The sequence below is a fragment of the Hipposideros armiger genome, unplaced genomic scaffold (assembly GCF_001890085.2).
Source record: "Hipposideros armiger isolate ML-2016 unplaced genomic scaffold, ASM189008v1 scaffold_464, whole genome shotgun sequence".
Taxonomy (NCBI): domain Eukaryota; kingdom Metazoa; phylum Chordata; class Mammalia; order Chiroptera; family Hipposideridae; genus Hipposideros; species Hipposideros armiger.
The window spans coordinates 1,064,089-1,085,856 of NW_017731814.1; positions in this window are offsets into that span (position 1 = coordinate 1,064,089).

Sequence of the window (21,768 nt, forward strand, 5' to 3'; positions counted from 1 at the left end):
TCCCACTAGTGTGGCTTCATTTGCCTTCTAGTTTCACCCCTTACTAGCTTTTAGGGGGGCAGGTCATTAAACTTGTCTGATACTCGGGTTAGCTCAGTTGCATTATTCCTACCTCAGAATGTTGTGCAGATCAAACGAGACAATGCTATGCGTACCACACCTAACACAGTGCATTTGAACTTTTCCTCTTACCTGTTTCCTGTTTCTCTATAGCCCTTTTCCATTCTGGCCATTGGTTTAATTAACTCTTGGCCTGGGTATCATCTCTTCAAAACTGAGAGATCCTGAATGGCAGAAGGCATCTGATTCAGCATTATTTCCCCAGAATGCATTGCACCATTCCTGGCACTTAGAGTGGTATTCGAGAGATGCTGGCTGACTCTGTATTTATATGAACTCCAGATCCACTAACTGATAGTGACTTGCTCAGCTCACTTGCTGATTTACTAAATTTCCCCAACACAACTAACTTCCCCAGTGACGATGGAGTAGTCAGGGGTTCACCATGTGGTCGACTGTATTGTTGTTACACTTTTTGCTCTCTCTCCATAAGTGCATATTACACACTTCCATCTTGTCTATGAATCCCTGCTTTATTGACAGGCTCAGCCTATGACCTGCTCTGGATAGTGGATTGGAAGTAGATATGAAATACGCACTCCTAAGCAGAAGTGTTAGATGCTTTTGGGTAATCGGTCTCGGACCCTTCCACCATGACAGCAGTTTGTCTCACACAGAGGCCGTTCCTTCAGCCTGGCTCCTGAATGAGAAGATAGGAAAAGCTGAGCTCAGCCAATGCATAGCAACCCACAGTTCTCTTGTATTATGCAAATGAAAGAAAGGTTGCTGTTACAAACCCCTTCCAAACTGGATGCTACTGCAGCAAAAGCTAACTAGTCCACACCCCCAAATTCCCATCTGCAGCATTGGCTCTGGTCCCAGGCATTGGCCCCTGCCCCTGAGTTCCCTTCTCTCTGAGATTTGCTTTTATAAAGCTCTACACCTAAATGGCAGCATGTACTGTAACTAAATGTGACCATAAAGAGGGAAAGTTATAATGTTGTTTCAGAAAATTGTTGTTCTCATTACCTACCTTATTGCCATATGTTCTAATCTAAAGCACTACAATATGGGAAATTATGGTGACACAAAGATGAAGCGATGTTCTGGCTAACGATACCCCCCAAATATTTATTCTAGTTCCCTCCCCAGCGATACCCACATGCATAATTGATGCCAGCTTCCTCAATTAGAAGTCCAGGGCATAAAGAAAATGAGGACAAGGCCATTTGCATTTCTGAAGCTTGACAAGAAAAGATTAAAATCTTTTATGAGTTCTCACCATCATCTGTGGAATATGGCACTCTCATATTTCATTTTCTCAGGAAAAAAATAGTGCTTGCATTATTTGGAGAAAATCATTACGAATGCAACTAGTCAGCAGCCGTGGTGGGCCCTGTTACATTACCATTTCTGAGTTATGTTTTGTACTTGGCTTTCTCCACATCCTTTTTCATTTTTTTTAGAAACCGTGCATAAAGAGAGGGATAAAATGCCGCTGCTCTAGCACTGTGTGTGCACCAGACACAGTGCCATGGAAAGTACATCTTGCAAAGCAGAGATCACTGGGAGAGGTGAACTGGTGCCTCCTGGAGTGAGAAACCCAGCCATCAATCAAAATGTTCATTAAACTGCAGCCAGATCCACTCACCCTCTTTCTGCGCAGATTGCTCCCCACATCCCTAATCCGGGGAAACTCTCAGAGCACAGAAGTCAAACCAAACTGGCTTTTCACATGGTTTGGTCCTATTACCTTAAAGGAACAATGGCCTTTTGGTGTGACATGTTTCGTGAGTGCTGGGTAACAAGGACTAGGGCCCATATATTGAAGAGAAAGCATTGTGGCATTGTATTGAATTGACAAGCAAGTATGGACATTGGAGCCACACAGAACTGGCTTCAAATCCCAGTTCTCCCACTGATGGCTGAGTAACCTGGAGAGAACAATATAAATCTGTCTGAATCTCAGTTACTGCATGCATAAAATGGGGCAAAGATTGAATAAAATAAACAACTTGTGATAATTACCAAATGTATGTAACTTACTATTAGGTACCATAGGCATTCAGGTGTTACTTTATAACATTACTTTAAAATGAAGGGGTTTTTGTTTTGTTTTGAATTGAAGAGAAAAGCACCCTATTATCACAGCAACCCTTGTGCTAACTTCAGTCTTGGCACTGATCACATGGTAATATAATTATGAGCCTACCTGCCTCTTTTTTCAATGATGATTCCCCAGAAGGCAGAAACTGTGCTGTTAGCTCCAGTGTCCAGTTACCAGTGTCTGGAACACAGCAGTCACTCAGCAAATGATTCATAAATGGATGAATGAATGAATGAATGAATGAATGAATGAATGGACTTGCACAATGCACATTCTCAAGTTTGGTTGGAGCTGAAGCTTGAAACCAAGTGACCCTGATGGCAAATTCCATGCTTTTTCCACTACAGCTCCCTGTGCCTATCCCTCATCTCCTGAAGCTCTTATGGAGAATTAGGGGAGGCCAGGTTTTAGGTCCAAAAGCATTGGGTCTATTTCCCTGCTTCAAGTGGTTAACCATACTATTCTCAAAGATCACCATGAAACCAAGTGTGTTACAAATGCATGCAACTGTGAGCTGGTTAGTTCTTGCTTCATCGGTTCTTGAGTATCCATGAGATAATCTGATGAAAGTTATCTTTAGCTTCCTCCTTTTAAATCTAAGTACTCTGGGGCCGGCCGAGTGGCGCGGTGGTTGGGAGCTGGCTTGGGATGCCAGAGGGCCCTGTTTTGGATCCCACATATGAGGGCCAGTGACACTTAAAAATAAATAAATGAATAAATCTAAGTATTCTGGGTCTAAGTTGGATCCAGAGATGTTATGTTTTGCACAAGATCACATATAAGCTGTGATTGAAACTCAAAGGGCCCATGTCCAAATCTTGTGCTCATTTTGTCATATTGTGTACTCGTAGCATAGGGCAAAGCTCTTACGTAGAGACCACTCTGCATAGACAGGTAGTCAAGAAGAATTTCGGACTCGTAGCTTCTTAGACTTGGAAGAGAACCTACAGTTCCTCAGACCTAACACCCTCATTTCGCAGATTGGGGAATTGAAGCCCAGGGAGGGGAAGAAAGTTGCCTATTGTCTCACAGCTATGACTCCCAGTGTGAGGCACTTTCTACTGTATGAGCTCACTTCCCGATCTGGTATTCTAGAGCTCCTTCTTCCTCACATTCAAGGTGGCTTTTTATTCTGTTTCCTATTGAAACCAACAATCTCCAGCATCTTCTGGAGAAGGCAGGCAGGTAACCCCTCTTTACCTACTGAAAATCTTCAACAGTTAAATAATAGTCTACAAAATTTATATGCCAGGATTCAGCAAAATCAATCCTGTATTTAGGCACAGGCAAAAGGCAAATATTTCTCACTTCCTCACCACGGTTTGCAGATAAGAATAAGGGAAACTTGACATAATTTCTCCTCATGCTTTGAAGACAGGCTTGCACATTCCTTAGACCTCACCCCTGGCTGTCTGCCTGGGCCCCTCATTCTCCCTTCTTGCCAAGAAATCACCCCCTTTGCTGGGCTCGAGTTTCAGCTCCCAGCTCAGTGGCTGACTGTCCATAACAAAACCCCAGTAGACACTGGTGACAATGAATGGATGGACGGGGAATTACAAGTCACTGGGTTCCACCTGTGCATCCTGGGAGCCCAGCATCAGGTCTTATTTTTCTCTCTTTTCACCGTCACCAAAGGCAATGAAGGCATTTTTCAGCCAAAGTTTGGCTGCTAATTTCAAATGTAGTGCAAGTTCCTGAGGGGCATCTAGGTCATCTGTTCTTGGACCACCATGGTGCCTGCTGGACCGATGGGAGCAAAGTCACTTTATGGCAGGTAACATGAGCATCTGTAACTGTTAAAGGAAGAAGCCCTGATGGGGTGGAGAAGTCACCCATTTGCAGGACTATGATAGATGTTTTAAATATTCTATGCATGTCAGTTTCAGTAGTTCTAACTCAGAGAAATGTAACTCCGAGTTGCTGTAGTGTCTCCTGGCCAGACCCAAGTCACCCTGGATGTAATTTATACACACACACTGGGCTGTCCGTGCCAAGCATTGGCATGTCTGGTTTATGTACTCCAGTCATGAAGACCTCAATACATTTTTAATTAAAAAACAATTGATAGGGCTAAAGCTATAAATCCCTTTTTGCTGAAGGAAAAATTACTGAGAGTTTCAGTTTTGTAGAAGAGAGGTAGAAAATATTCTTGGTCAATGAACATTTTTTTTTTAATTCCTTCATCTTTATGCAACTGTTCCCAGACGTTATGGTTGTTTTCTAAGGGTAGTATTGGTAACTTACTGCCAAGGCTGGTCCTGTGTGGTTCTACACCAAAAAGCTTAAGTGGGTAGTGTTCTCAGTACGTTAGAATCCTGCCTAGAACATGATGGAGGGGAAGAGAAACTCATGTGGGCCCCCGAATACTGGAACCCTATGGCAAATTGAGTCCTCCCATTATTTGACTTACAAGTCCACACCTTTGGTCATGTGACTCAGAAGTAACATCCACTCGAATGGATGGAAAACATTTCCCTGGCCTGCTGATTTTGGAGCTTAGCCCATGTGACTTGATTCAGCTGATAGAATGTGGGCAGAAGTTAAAGTGGTTTCTTTCTGGGCTGAGGTCTCAAGAAGCATCACATTTTCGGCCTGTCCACCTACATTCCTCTGCTCCACTATAAGGAACAACATGGCCCTGGGACCTGCTTATCCAAGGGTGACAGACATGTGGAGAAGCCCCTGGACCCAACCAGAAGCCCAGAGCCAAGCTCAGCAGAACTCAGCCTAGATCAGCCTAGACACAACCAACCTGCAGGCCTGTAAGCAAAAATGAAATTCCTGTTGTTTTAAGCAACTGAAATTTTGGAATGGTTTGCACCACAGCAAACACTGAGTAATATAGACCTTACCCCAACCCTATCGATCAGTAACTTACTAATGCCAACCAAGTCACTTCTGCCCTATGCCTCAGTTTTCTCCTGCGTCAAATGTGAGGGTTAAGCCAAATGATCTCCCAAACCTCTTCAATATTTCTTCAAATTCTAGAACTTAGTGTCTGGAACAGATGGCATTCCTAGGAAAACAGAATTCCTAGGGAAACCTCACACAAACAAGTGCATGCTATTGTTACTAAGAACTGAATCAGAGAATGATTTTTTGTTTATTGTTGTTATTTGTTCTTCCTCCAGGGGCAGGTTAAATTAAATGTGAGAATGCAAATGTTACAATTTATAGTTTATCATAATTGATGTCTGCTCTACTAATTCACAATCTGAACAAATATATCTACCATGTTGGTTGTTAATCCCTCCTCAGTGAATTGCCATAGTTAATAAAAATATTGCTTTATACAGCTAGAAATTCATGAATGATATATAACATGTTTGTGGTTAAAAGAACATATCGAATTTGGTCAAAATAAAAATCATTCCCACTTGAGGACAATAGTAATTCCCATTGTGAGTTCCTATTAACAATTAGAAAATATTTTTAACAATTATATGTATTATGTTATTTAATTCCAAAATAATTTTTGAAGGTAGTATTATTTTCATAAACAAGGTAATTGAGATACCAAAAGTTTAAATGCCTTGTCTCAGATTACCATCTTGTAAAAATTAGAGATAGAGATTTGAACCCAGGCCTGTCTGATTCCAGATTGCAGCCCTGGTTTCAGGTGGTGGTGTTAACCTGCCTCAGAATCCTCAGCTCACTGTCAGATACAAGACAGTTAGCTGTGTGAGGTACCTTGTAACACTATATGGTGGCTAAGTTCTGACTATACGTTACCTTCGAAGCTTATGAACATCTTCTCAAATATATGGAATGAGTAGAAATTTCATGTCACAATCTCATGTGAATATGGGATATTTTTCTTTGAACTAAACTTAATTTATTCATCAAGTCCCATCTCCACCTGATAAAAACACAAACAAACAAAACAAAAGAACCCACAAAAAAAAAACGCAAAAAAAACCACAACCTGAACATTTTCGTATGGTCTCACAAAATCAGAATGAAACATTTTCAGAAGAAACTCAGCCATATTAAGAGTTCATCTCCCTCTCTGCCCAGATACCACCTAGTATTTGGAAGAGAGAAAGGGCTTTTGAGCATCCAAAGGGTGATGAAGTGAGATTGAGGGAGAGACATCAGATTTACCTCTTGCTGTCCCCCACCCTCTGCTGGCATGTGATACCAATGGGTCTTTGGTCATTAGCCAGGATCCCCAGTGCGTCTACTGCTGTTGTCCTTGGTCCTGCAATGTCTTCTCACCATCAGAACTCACAGGTATCTCTGTGTCCTAACCATGAGTGTCAGGACCTTTATATCTACCAGATATCACTGAAACATCTCCACTCCTTTCCCGGAAGCTCAAAAAATTCTATGTGCTCCATGTTGCTACTTCTAAATAGCGCTCTTGCTCCGTGCGAACATGTGGTAATTCTTCCCCAACTCGTCATACTTTATCAGCATAATGAAGCCTAACTCTCCTCTAGTCTGAGATCCCTCATCTTTTAGGGCATGGCTCAGTGGGAGCTGGAAGAACACTGGGCCCCTTGTCAATTATCATCTAATAAAACTCGTCATGTTCCCTCCCCCTTCCCCAATCCTTGCCTACATCCCCCAACCCCAAGACTTCCATCTTTATCTTGTCTCCGTGAATGGATAAAATGACTCTTCTATTCTTTTTCCAGTCACTTGCTTATGGTGTGCACCTTATGCCCTGATTCCTTCAGGGCTTTACCTCTGATACTCAGAAGAGCCTGGCGCTTGCAAAGCAGCAGCTATAATTTTAAAAATCCATTTAGAAACTCAAAAAGCTCAGAATTTGAGCTGGTTTTTTTTTTCCTCTTTGTATTACTGCTCTAATAATCGTAATCTTCCCTGGGGCAAAGGGTGCCACTGATTTAATGGAGGAAGAGTCCCAGAGTGCTTTGTGGGGATGAAGAGGGCACAGGAGGTGGGGAGACTTGGGTAATATCTCAAAATAGTCATCAGGCTATAAAAGGATGTGGATGGTCATGAAAGCCATAAACACTCAATTCCTGAGGCTTCTCATTCACTCATTCAATATTTGTTAAATACTTCCTACATGCTGTCCTAGGAACTGCATAAACAGCAATAAACAAGGCAGACAAGGCTGCCACTTTCATAAAGCTCTTGCATCCTAGTTTGAGGAGAGAGACAATGAACGAGCAAACAAAAGTATAAAGTAATTACACATAGGAATAATACTAGAAGAAAAGAAGACACTGTTGCTATATAGAGAGTAGGACAAAAGGTGGGGCAGCTACTCTAGATGCATTGGGTAGGAGGGTCTCTCTTGGTATTAACATTTGAGTTGAAACCTGAATGATGACAAGGAGCCAACAATGCAAAGATCTGGGGCCAAAGTCTCCAGAAAGCACAGCAAGTGCAAAGCCTGGAGGTGGGGAAGAGCTCGGGCTAGGAGGAAAACCAGAAGTGTGTCGAGCATCATGAGTGAGAAGAGGGGTGGTGATGAGTCTAAGGGGGAGACAGGGGCCCCAGAAGTCTTGCTGGCCACGGTAAAGAGTCTGAATCTTGTTTTAAGAATAAGAGAGGTTCTCACTTCAAAATTACAAGCGAAAGAATGACATAACCAATTTACTTTTTTTAAAACATTGTGTGAGCTGGGTAGAGAATGGGCTCTAGAGAGACGGGAGCCAAAGCACGGCAACTGCACTAAGGGTTATTTATTCATGGCAAAAGCCACATTCGTGACTAGCTCTCCATGCTGGCAGTGTTCCGTATTTCATCGAATACAAGGGAAGTCCAAAGCTCCTCCTCAAATAACCTTACGATGAATGGTTACAAGAATGTAGATAAGTGAACTTCAGCTTTTCCTGCTCCTCCTTTGTATCCAAGTGGAGCCTTTTGAAGGGAACCTAGTGAATGTGCGCTCTGTAGACACCGGTTAGAGACCGCCATAAATCTAATTATTTTCTCTTATCTAAACTGAAGCTCTCCACGGTTGGTTGTGGGGGAGGGGGAGACTCATCATTGTTCCCCCTACAGCATTTCTCCTAGTGCGGGGGACATACCAGGGAATCAAGAAACATTTGTTGATTCAGGGATTGATTGATTCTGAGGGACAAGTACATTTGTAAATATCCTTTGAGGATCTTGCATCCCATTGGAATAAAACACCTCATGTTTTATTCAGTTCTTTCCCAATATGCAAATGTGCAGGTGCCTTGATGGCATATAGATAACGTCATTACACACTCACGCTTGCACAACCAAGGAAATGACTACTCACATAGAAGACGCAATTAGAGGAAGATTGTGTCTGAGAAATCTACTGGGGTTTATGTGAGAATGATTCGATGTGTGTTCCTTAGGTGCCGGCTGCCCCCTTCTGCGGGGCAGACTTCCTGCAGGCTCCATGAAATAGGAAATATTTAAGCTTCAGAGCCTGATTGAGAGCTATACAGACAAGGAGCCAGGACATTTTTGAATTCTATCTCTGCGATTCCTAGCTATGTGTCCCTGACCAAGTCACTTAAGCAAACCAAACTTCAATTCCTGATCTGTAAAAATACAACACAAATATGTGCCTTGAATAACCTTTAAGATTGGAACGAAGCATCAGAATCAGGTAAATGGAAATGATTTGCAAACTGTAAAGTTGAAAAGTGTGAGTGAGTTATAAGCTAGTTTCACCACAGCCCCAGTCAAATTCTAACAGCCCAACCCTGCAGAGCTGGAAAAAAATATGTCAGTGTTTTTAAACTGTGGAATCAGATCACTGAGTCCATTTCAAATTGCTATAAAAAGCATATAATTAACTTTCAGTATTTTACATTCCTTGACTATTCAGCAACAGCTGTCTCCATAGTTCTTCTAAGGTATTTGCGTTTTCCTCATATTTTATGCCCTTTTTTTTCAATAATTGGATATTCCCATCTCTATCATCTAGGAATATATTGATGCTTTTCAATACTATTTATAAAGATGTAAGAAGTCACTTTTGTTCCTTATTCAGATTTTCCTATTTTTATGTATATTCTTTGATCTTCTTTATTTATTCCAATGTTTTAAAATATCGAGGGCCGGCCGAGTGGCGCGTTGGTTAAGAGCTGGCTTGGGACGCCAGAGGGCCCTGGTTCGGATCCCACATATGAGGGCCAGTGACACTGCCCTCTACAAAAATAAATAAATAAATAAATAAATAAAATAAAATATCAAGATCATGGCTAGGTGCGTCAGGCCCATATATCAAGATATAATATATTTTTAAAGGGTTGTATTTTTATTTTGATAATTAAAGACATTAAATAAGAAACAAAACCAGTATCATCACCATTATAAAAGTAAGATCTTTTGAAATAAAATGAAGATTGAATTAATTTAGCTTTATAGAAAATTTCTTCTTTTGATTTTGAACTTTGTTTTAATTAATATTTTGGATTTTATTTTTATATATGTAATACATTCCACATGGATTAGCACCTAAAGGATAAAAAACGGCATACAGTCAACATTCACTTTGATCCTAGCTGCTCAGCTCTGTCCCAGTCAATTGTCGTCACTTTCTTGTGAATATTTCTGGAGATTCTACACGCACTCAAGTGTGTGTGTGTGTGTGTGTGTGTGTGTGTGTTAGCCTTTTACTACACAAATGATAACATGCTGTATACACTATCCTTCACTTCACTCTTTCACTTAATAAATTTTAGAGATTTCTCTGTATTAGTTCATAAAGAACTTCTTTTTGTTTATGGCTATATGGTAGTCCATTGTATGGATATATCGTTGTATTTAACCAGTTTCCTACTGATAGACATCTAGGATGTAACCACTCATTCACTATTGCAAACAATCATCAGTTTGATCACAAGAATGATCTTGTGTAGTTACCATTTTACTCATCATGGGCAAGTATATTTTCCAGCAGTGAAACTGTGGAGTACAAAAGTATGTTCAATACTGGCTCAATGCCCTTCAGAGATGTAGCTCCAATTTAGACCCTCCCCAAAAGCATCAGAGTCTGTTTCCCCATACTTTTATCAGGACAGTAGGTTCTGAAACTTTTCTATCTTTGACAATGTAGTAGGTGAAAAATGGTATCTGTTGTTTTGCATGAATGGAGTGAGCACCTCAATAGCTGATTGTATTTTTTTTTCTTGTGAACTGTATTTTCATGTTTTTTATCCAGTTTTTCTTTTGGGATGTTGGTCTTTTTGTTACTGACTTACATAAATTCATTATATAATAGATAAATTGGCTTCTGTCTATAGCAAGATTTGAAAGTATTTTTTCAAAGTTTGTCATCAAACTTTTGATAACACGTGGTGCTTTTATCATAAATGTACTTTTTTTCTAATTTACTATAGTTTATTGTATCAATCTTTCCTTTTAGCTCTTGAGATTTGTGACATGGTTAGAAAGGCCTTCAGCACTCTGAGATTATAAAATAATTTTTTTTTTGGTTTCTTCTAGTACTTTTATGGTTTTATTTTTTACCCTTAAATCTTTGATGTTTTTAAAAATTTGTCTTGGTATGATACTTGAAGTATGAACTCAACTTAAATTTTTTCCAGATAGTGACCCAGTTTCCCAACAAAATTAATTGAATAATCCATCTTTTCCCACTGATATGAAATGGAAATTTATCATATACTAAAGTTGCATAAATCTTCAGGGCTATTTCTAGATTTCCAATTCTGTCCCATTGACTGCCAGTTTATTCATATACCAGAACCAAACCTTAAATTATTGCAACCTGGTAATGTATTTTAATATCCGGTAATGCTAGTCTTTCTCTCTCCTTTGTATTTTTTATTTTTTTCCTTTTTTTCTTATTTATTTTTCCATTTGAACCTCAGAATTAGCTTGTCTGCTTCCACAAACAAATCTTACTGACATTTTTTATTAGGATCATGCCAAATCTATAAATTGAGCTCAGGAATAATTGATGGTTTTATGTTCCTGAGTTCTTTTATCCCAACTCTTGGTATGCCTATCAATTCGTGTAAGCTGTTGCATGTGCTCAGTAGCATATCTTACACACACACAAGCACATGCATACATACCCACACATACTTCTTATTCGATTTACTACTAGGGACTTTGTATTTTTAAAATCAATTGTAAGTGGTGTCTTTTCTTCTAGTGCAGCTTTGATTAACTGTTGTTTTTACATAAGAAAGCTATTGATTTTTTCCCCTTTCATCGGACTGAATTCCCCTGTTTGTAATAGGTTTTAGTTATTCACATGCATATAGTGATAATTTGCAAATTCCTTTCTAAATTGTATGCCTGTAATTTCTGCCTCTTGTATGATGACATTTGCTAGTATTTCCAGATGATGGTGAAGAGCAGTGATGATGTAGGGCATTTTGGTTCTATTCCTGACTCTAATGCTTTCTGACTGATAATGTGCCCAGTGTTTCCTTTCAAGCATCATGCTGGCTCTGCAGTTGAGATGCATTTTATCACATTAAAGAAGTTCCACCTATTTCTATTTTATAAATGTTTCCTTTTATTTTTTCCTTTCATAAAAGTAAATCTAAGATGTAGAGTGCCTTTTTTCAGTACCTATGGAAAAGGCTTTCTGTTGTCCACTTTTCTTCCATAGAAATGATGAAATATATTTCCTAACGACCATCTTTATCTTCCTGGAGTCAACCTCATTTTATTAGAGTCGTTTCCACTCCTAATTTATTTAGGATCTTTCCATTAGTATTGCTACATGGGATTTACTTATAGTTTTGTTTTTTTTTGTGAGTGTGCAATTCTTACCAGGTTTTGATGTGAAGTTTCATGAAAAGATTATCCTTAGTGTTTGCAAGCTTGCCTGCTGCCACCCCCACCATTCTGTCCATGCTCTGGAGTGGTTTCAATAAGTTTAATTCTGTTCTTTAAAGTTTTAGTAGAACTTCTGAAACTGGATTTTATGCCTTTGGTGTGTGGGAGAGGGAAATGCTAATATTTTTCCTATCATAGGTATGATAACTGGTCTATTTAATATTTCTAGTATATTTTCTAGTTTATTTTCCATTTCATCTATGTTTTCAAGTTTATTTGTATAAAATTGAGCTCAGTAATCTCTTTTAATTTCCTCTATCTTAATGCTACTGCTCATTTTGTGTATTTGTGTTTCTCCCTTTTTCTTGTTTAGATTATCCAACAGCTTAAATATTTTATATTATTGTAAAATCAGCATTTAAATTTATTTGTTTTTCCAGGTTCACTTTCCTTGCTGTGATCATTTTCCCCACCATATTTTTTTTTTACTGTGTTGTGCTGAATCGTGTTTCAACTCCTCCTGTTGTCTTGAGTTCTCATACTATTTTTTGTGTGTATAGTCTTGTTTCCCAGAGACAACTGCTTTAAGTTTGTTTTGTTTCCTTTTTTATTTGGGCAAAATATTTTACTATAATTTCCAGATCCTACAGCATCTCATTTTGGATTATTCATCTTGGAGGGAGACTTTTTTCCCCCTTCTTTTATGTTGGGAGAAGTCAGGGCCATGTCCCAGGATAGTATATGCATTGTTTTAATGACTCGGGCCATATATGTGAGTTCTTTATCCTTGATTTCTCCCCAGCCAGAAGATAAACAAAAGGTGTGTGGGTTTCCACACTTCAGAGTCTGCTCTTCTGCCAAACTACTAAGCAGTTGATGGGTCCATATAGTTCCTTACACAACCTTGCTGCCTCCTTAGGACCAGACGGTGGTGATGTTGCCAGCTAGGAGCGGCGGTCCCACCGCTGCCTATAGGGAGTTAGGCTGCACCTCAAATTTCACTCTTCACTTTTATGGAGCATGAGCTGAGGCTCTGAGATCTGAAGCCACTTCATTCTCTTCCAGTGTCCTTTCGCACCGAGCCTAATTCCCTCTGCTTTGGACAGCACGTCTACCTATTTTGTAGTTTCAGATTTTAGCAGTCACCTTGTTTTATCCAAAATGGTATTTGTGCTTTCATTTCCCATTCTTATTGTTTTGGGATAATTTCCAGGAAGAAAAGGAGAGAATACTGATTTATGTTACCATGTTCAAACAGCAAGTGCCCTTTTTAATACCTTACACATTCTATTACATTGTTCTCTTTGCATTAAATTTAAAAAAAAATCACTACACTGCTTTTAATGAAAACTAACTAGTAAATAAGCACAAATAACTTCAACTTCAGATCTATATCATTTATTACTCTATGTTTGCTGTCTATCCCAGTACTTGATGTATAACCCTGAATATATAGGTGTTGAATTAATGAATATGTGTTGCAAGGTACACTCAGCAGTTGCCTTAAACCACGGGCTAAACATTGGTGCAAATACAGCTATAAATGTGCTGGGCCAGAACAGTATTTGTTAGGCAGTGTCTGTGCTCTGCAGGTTGTCCCAGCCTTCCCTATTCTCTATTGTTTTTGCCTGGCTGCTTCACTCACATATTTTATCTTCTTGACCTCTAAAGTCATTTGAAATTGGGACCTCTGTAAATATTTAATTAAATATGTCAGATCATATTATCTGGACATTCTTATTGTTTTTAAAAAATAATCTAGAGATTAATAAAGTTAGAGCTGGTTTGGAGTAAAGACCAGAAGTGAGCTTGAGACATAAATAAGTTTGCTTCCCCTCAGGAGAAGAGAGTGCTCCATTAATTAGAGGACTTCTGAACCAAATACTGCAGCTTTTATAGAATCCGGGAGGAATAAATTTTATAAAGTGGTACCTAAGTGTTATCTGTATCTAATTATGGTTTCTCATCTTTCTGGGGTATGTTCCTGTACCTGATGTCCAACAGCACATGCAAAGAGTGAGGTGCTCCATGCACCCTGGAGTGACCTCTGTTCTTGACCAGTGATCCTTATCTCATTTTTCTCTTAAGAAGTTTAGTGTAATGCCCTGAATGTACTTAAGGGCATAAAGTTTTCCTTAAGAGTTTAGGTCATCTGAGATGTTTCCTTTGAAGTAGCTCTCGGGAGAAAATTTCCTGAGACAGGGTAAAACATCTCTGCAGCCCTGGCCAATGAACTCATATTATACAGGTGACTTCATCCCAGAATCCAGCAATCTAACCTACTGATCAGGGTGCCTTTGGAGCAGTGAGAAAAAAAGGAGGGCATACACAGAATCACTATCTGGATGATGTGATCTGATTGTGTCATCTGGATCTTTGCATCTTCTCAGATTTACCTCCTGGAGCAGATGCATAAAGTTAAGTCTCAATTTCTATTCCCTTGGTCCAGACCTTGCAAGAGTCATTGTCCATCCTCTGCATCAAGTATGAGGCAAAGATGATCCACTAAGAATGGAATAAAGAAACACTCTAAAAAAATCTCCCTCGGGGCAATCATAAATTCAGAGTGCTCCACTAAATGCAGACTAACGGGTTTCAGCCCTAGGCTTCCCTTTCTTGGGAATTGCTCAGTATTTCAGCCTCTGGATTAAAAAAACCATAAAAAAGATTGAGAACATTAGAACTCTACAAGATCTTAAACACTGTCTATTCCAATTTCCTTATTTTATGAAGCAGACAGTGGAATTCCAGTATAGAATTGTTACCCAGGACCACAGAACTGGTCAGTTGCTCTTGCCACGGTACTACACTGCCTGACTACTAATTCCACCAATGTTTACTGTACACATATTATGCACCAGATATGATGAAAGGTTTTAAGTCACAGAAAAGTAAGACAAGTTTCTGCTTTTCAGAATTTTAAGGATAGTAGGAAAAAAAGATAATTTTAATGTTTAAGCGTTGTAGGTGGTGCAAAATTAGGGACATGTTTTCTCTCTAGGATATAATCTTTTTTCTTAATCTTTTGATTGCAAAAAGACAAAGAGCATTCAAATGGTTTCGTTCTTATCCTCCTGCCCACCAAAGACTGGGGCAATAAATACACAGGTATTGTCTGTGTTGGTGACGGCGCTCTTCAATAGTGTGAACAATTCTGGATACCTGGATGCATGTGTCTCCCTAAAGCCCACTGCCAAGTGTCAGCAAGGACAATTGGGTGACTGCTGCCACAAGGGCTACGGGAAGGTGTTGTGACTCCTGGGGCACAATTGAGTGCCTGTGGTCGTATTCAATCACAATTAATTTTTGCCTTACTAGGGTCATACAAGATAAAGATTTCCCAGTTTGAGTACAGAAACAAATGGAGAGTAACACACACACACAAATAGGATTTCACACCAAGACCCTGTAGAGAGCAATTTGTCAGTCATGAATTGTTCTCTCCTTCAGCACAGAAACGTGGCCGTTTGGAAGTGTTCTCGAAATAACCAAGGGACAATTGGTTCATACCATTTGCTTCCCATAAGAAGGAAAAACCGTCTTCACCTTGATGCTGAAAGGAGATTGTCACAAGCTTCCTAAAACAAGTTAGCCATGTGCATAGGGAACAATCAGCATCCCACTGGACACTGAGCATCAGGTGAGTTTTCATCTGGGTTCTAACAAGAGAAAGACTCTATGCCATGAAGAATGGTAGAAAGGTATGGTTACTAGAGAAAAGAGTATGAGGAAAGAGACAAAGTCATAAAGAGAATGGTGTTCCCTCATTTTAAAGATAAGGAAAGCGAGGCATAAAAAACATTCAAGACATGTCCAAGATCACTGGCTAGTTAGTAGCAAGGTGAATGGAGAGCTCAGATCTTCTGAGTTCTGCTTAGCACCCCTACCTCTGATTTCTAAGCTCTGAAAAGCTGAGGCACTGGGCCTTGGGTAGATGGACATTCGTAAAGATGTACTCACAATGTTCACATATTTTTTGCAATACTTTATTTTATTCTGCTACTAGTATCTACAACAACATCCTTGCTACAAAAAGGCAGCTTGTTTTTTTTTTGCAAGTTTGATTAGAGAAAGTGCTGAATTTTCAATATGCAAATGAAATTAAAGGCCACCCAGGGATGAAGGAGCCCTACAGGAATGCTTTATTGACTGCTGCAAATTTACCCAAATAACAACTATTAAAAAAAAATAAATTGAGTTGCAACTTCCTTTGTTCTTCCCCTTAGGAGTCACATGTTTTTCACCTCTAATTTCATATCACTGTCAGAGCGGTGCATTGTGCATTATTTATGGATGGAATATCAAATGAAGGTGGCTACACTAAGAAACTAGAATTAGATTAATCACACAATGTATGGATATTAGCCGTTTGCCCTTTAAGTGCTTACTTTGGGTGGGTGTAAACAGGGAGTAGAATTTAATTATCTTGGCTAGTATTAGCAGAAAATATATAAATATATACAAAACACTCTATGTCCTTTCTCTAGTTATTCCTGGAGTGTTTGTGCGATTATACCCTTTTCCTCCCCGAGGAAATCTAAAATAGTGAGGGCTTCAGGGACACATATTACCATTAGGGAGATTGTAGTTTTAAAGGACAGGAAATAAGGGGGCTCAGAACAGTTCTTTTTGTGGTAAGAATAGAAACCTCTAAACAAACAACAGACTTATTAAGCCCCCTTGCATGGCGTCTGAATGTGCTGAAGCCATTTCCATGTAAATTTAAAACTTTAATCTAATTAGGATTCAATGAACTAATCTATACTCTTCCTTCAGAGCACTTAATTAATTAATAATTAAATATGTATTTTGTGTGATTTGTGTAATAGCTATCTCCCCTACCAGACTTATGTCACGAGGGCAGGGGTCAGCCTTGTTTTCTTTATTCTTTACTGCTCACATACACTGGGTGCTCAACAGTTACATGGCCACTGAATGAACCCATTGTTTATTTCTTATTGTACAAATAATTTCATGAAATTCAATCATCTTTTTTTTTCTTCCTGAGAAGAGCAAAAATAGTCTGGGGCAAGAAGGATTTTGTTTTCTACATTATAAATGCAGAAACAAGCCCAGTGGTGATCACACACGTCATCAAGAGGAGTTTGACTGTAAGTCCACATGTGTTTGCTCAGCTAAATAGTTTCCTAAGACACTTAGAAGTCCCACAGGTATATGTTTGAGGAATTACCATGTAATTTCAACCTTGCCCTTGCTGATATCTTTGGAAACCCTCCAGTCAATTTTCAAGGCCACTACCTTTTGTTCCAGAGCACTGCTTATTCTGGGAGGCCCTCTGATGCCATTAACACCTCCATTTGGAGTACTGACCTGGCACAAGAGTTGTGTATTTACTGTATGCTGGTGTTAAAATCTTTACAGAGCTGGGCTCCTCTACAGACTTCCAGGAAGATATTTGTGGCTCTAAGCACCTACCCTGGAATCAATAGGCAACAAATTTGCTTGGAAATTTCTTTCGTTGTGTCTCAGTGGAGATGAAATACGGTCACTTGCTGGGAAGAAAACAACAATAAAAGGAGAGCGAAATCTCCCTAAGTGCTCCCTAAAAACAAGAAAATCTGATATGCAGCGTGTGTGCGGATGCAATGATGAGGCTTCTAGCTCTGAGCTATAACAGATGGACATTTCCTCTCTCTTTGGTGATAAGGTGAATGGTTTCCCCCAGGGAGGCACGGGGAGAGCTGCTGAGCTGGCAGTGTTGGCGCCAAGCAGCTGGCTGCTAACAGGATGATGGGCAGAGATTGGCACTGGGGGGAAGGGTTGATAATATGGGGGTGGGAGAGTGGAAAGCAAAAATTGTCCCCCTCTTTTATCCATCCATAAAGCAGGGACTTAAAGCGATTTATAATGAATAGTGAATGGAGCATTCAATAGATGCTAAAGAGTAGAATCCGTTCAGTCATTTATTCATTGTACCTGATATGTGGCAGCTATTGTGTTGGCTGCCAAGATATGAAATCAAAGGGGACATGGATTGTTTCTACCCTCAGGAGGCTCCCAGTTTAGTAAGAGAACACTGAAAAAAAATAAGCTTAATAAAAGGCTGTTGTAAGCAGGGAAGTCTTCACAGTGGTGGTGACAAGGTAAATATTTTTAAAAATCAGCGGGTGTTTGCTCTAAGAATGTAGGGGAAAAAGAAAGTATGATTTAGGCAGAGAATACAGAATGAACAAAGAGGACCACTCCAGTTCTATCTCTTTCTTCAAACGCCATTGGACCCCTGCTGAAGTCATACCATTCGCATACAGCTCCCTTATAAAGCATCGCTGGTTCTTGTTTCTGGTCTTTGCACACGCTGATCTTTCTACCTGGGTTTCCCTTTCTTCCCCCTTGAGTGCCCCTGAAACTGTGGAGGACGTTTTAGTGTATGTTAGACAATCTGAACCTTATCTTGAAGGCCCGGGGGAACCATTAAGAAATTTTTAAGCAGAATAATTACATTATCAATATGCTTTTTAGAAATTTCACTTTGTTGTTTTAGAGAATGAGCTGTTAGGAGATAGATGCAATTGTCCACCTAGAGGTTGCGAGGGCCTAAACTAGAGCAGAGACTCTTGTCAGGAAGAGAAGAGCCTGGGTATGAAAGATGTTTAAGGAGATGAGAAAAGCATGGTACGTGACTGGCTATGAGAAGATTGTTTTGCCTTTTGGTTGGTCAGGTGAATGTGAAAAACATCATAGTACCATGGAGAGAAAGTTAAGAAACAGAACTTGGAAAAAGATTATTGACTTTTTGGCTGATGATGTTGGCTTGGAATTTGGTGTTAGTGATGCACATTTGACATCCGAATGGAAATTTAGGTGTGGTGTAATGGAGATTTGGAATTCAAGAGGCAGAAGTCAGAGCTTTGTCAGTCAGAATTAACTAGGACATGATGTGGTATAAAAAAAAAAAGACAATTTCGGTGACTTGAAACAGCAAAGATTAATTTCTTCTTCACTTGCCCATCCACTGTAGATGGGGTCCTTTGCTCATAGAAGTCACTCATGGACCCAAGCTGACAGAGCAGCCACCATTTTAAAGTTGTGAGCTACTGAACCAGCGGAAAAGAGAAGTGTGGAGGGTCTTGCCTTAGCAATTAAACGTTTGACCAGGAAGTGATATCTGGCACTTGTGCAAAGAACTAGTCAGGGTCTGCTCCCCACTGAAGGGAGCCGGAAGTGCATCTCTCCTGGGGGAAAGGGCAGCTGGAAGTAGTTGTCAATGGCAATGAAGACTACCACAGGACCACAAATGAAGATCTGAGAATCAGCAGCATGCAGTAAAGCTGCAGCAGCAGATAATGTAGAAAAAACAACAACATTGAGCTTGAAAAAGAGGAGGCTACATACATTGTCCTGGGAAAGTACCTATATTTAGGGTACTTTGTCTACAGGAGATAAGGCCGCCAATCGAGGATGAGAAGACATGGTTAAACAAGTATCAGGAGAACAAGAGTAGCATTTCAAAAGACAGAGAGGAGGAAATTTCAACGAGGGGGTAAAAGCTCAGGAAAGCGTTTCAACGATGATTGACTGAATCTCCCTTTTAGGCAGTAGCTAGGCTGTCCTGATATAGTGACAGATATGTAACCTTTTTCATTTTAAAAAATTTGGTGTATCAGAGTCATCAATTCTTTGGGCTGACAGGGTCCTCAGAGGTCACCTGGTTACCTTCCCACCAAATGTTAAAACCCTCACAATGACATGTTACGAAGCTCTATCTTATTAACCCGAAATATTTCTTTTTGTAACTTGTGTCTATGGCTTTACTTCTGCTCTCTGAAATCACAGTCAAGGGGAGGCTTTTATTTTTGTTTCCTGCTCAATCTTACAATATCATTAAATAGTAGTTAGGGTCAGTGACCGATTTCTAAGTCACACTTAGTTTGCATAAGAAGCAACTGGTAGAAGGACCAAGATGGTCAGAATTTAGGTGTTCTGATTCGCAGATGGGGAATCAGTCATCCAAACCAAGTTTAACTAAAGTATCAAAGATGGGAGGCAAGGGAAGAGAAAGATAAAATGATATAATGTCTGAAAAATTTGAAGGTCATTCATGTAGAAGAATAAACACTGTATTAGGCTCCTGTGTGACCTTGGCAGTCACTTAACCTCTCTGAGCAAGTATGTTTGCATCAGTAAAATGGATACTGGCTCAGTATACCTCACAAGGTTGTCATGAGAAAAAACTGAAGTAATGTCTGTAAGTACAATACACATCTTAAACAGAAGAAATGGAAAAAGATGGAATAAAGAAGATGACACCATAAGGTTTAGTGTGTACCAGTCATGGGCAGGCATCGGTTGCCCAGACCAAGAAACGAGCTGAGCTTGAAGGCCAGTACTTATGGCTCAAGAAAGCTCTTACTGCATCTATTGCCACGATTAGAACCACAAAACTCCTACGTACATAATGACAAACATTTATTTTAGCTTATGAAGCTACAGTTCTGATGGGGGTTCCTCTAGTCAGCGTCAAGTTAGGCTAATTTGGGCTTGACTTAGTCACATGTCTGCAGTCATCTAGCAGGTCAGCTGGCCTCTGGCTGGTCTAGGATGGCCTCATGTGACACAGCTTTTCTCTATATGGTCTCACCTCGAGCAGGCTAGCCTGGGCTTATTCACAGGTTTTCACAGGTGTGCAGAAGAAGCCTCCAGGAGCTTAGGCACATATTGGCATACCCATCACTTTGGCTGCATTGTATATTGTCCAAAGCAAATCATAAGACCCAAGAAATAGGAAAATTGACTCTACTTTTCAATGGTATAGACACAGGGAGTCAATTCTTGCAATCAGTAGATCAAGTCCTTACTTAAGGTTGCTGATAAGCTCTGTGACTTTACGTGAAAAAAAAAACCCATATAATGAGACCATTTTACCATAGACCCATTGACATAAACAAGAGTTGCGTTCTTATGGCATCTCATTCCACATTATAGGTAAATGACATTGAACAACATGACACTATTTGAGGACCTGCTGTATACCATAGTCTTTTTCTGGTAGCTCATAAGGAGGATAAGAAAGTTAAGTTCATGAGAAAAGCTACAGAAATGGAAGGGCCCCCCCTGATGGCAAAACCAAGAGCCATGGAGACCAATGGACTGGGGGCCACTTCTAGGCAGAACTGCAATTCCCCCCACCTCGAGGGTGAGAGGACTTAGAATCACTTGTTCTGCAGGGTTTCAAAATTGCTGTGGACTGATGCTGGGCTGTTTGCCTTTTTTCATTTCCCTTTTTAAATGGTGGTGTTTGTAGTAATCATCCTATTCTTAGTCATTATTGTTTCTTGGGTGTTTGTGGGACAGATAACTTGTCTTTTTATTTCCTGGTGTCTGGACTACGAGAAGCTGCATTCAGGCCTGATGTGAATCACAACATCCTGGACTTCCAGTGTGATCCCATGATCAGATGAGATTCGGGGAGGTCCTGAGAGAGGCTGAGATTTGACAGATTGTGGGAGGGATATAAATAATTGTGACTGAAAGGCAGCCTGTGGCAGGTCACTTGCAATACTGCCTGCAATGCTGCATCCTTCCATGAAGTCGTGGCCTCTGCACTGGGACTTCGTAGCTCTTTCAATCAGTAGGCAGAGACTGTTTCCCCACCCTTTGAACCTGGGCTGGTTTTTTGCTTTTTATTTGCTTTGGCCAATAGAATACACGAAAGTGACATTGGGCCATTTCGAAGCCTAGACTTTAAGAGGCTTTGCCCACTTCTGTTTTCCCTTGGGATTCCTGCCTACACCATGATAAAAAGCCTCACTGGATTGCTGGATGATTAGAAACATGTGGCCCAGTCACTCCCATTACCCCATCTGACAGCCAAGCACGTGAGAGGCCATCCTAGTCCATAGCTTATCCCCCAGGTGATCAAAGAT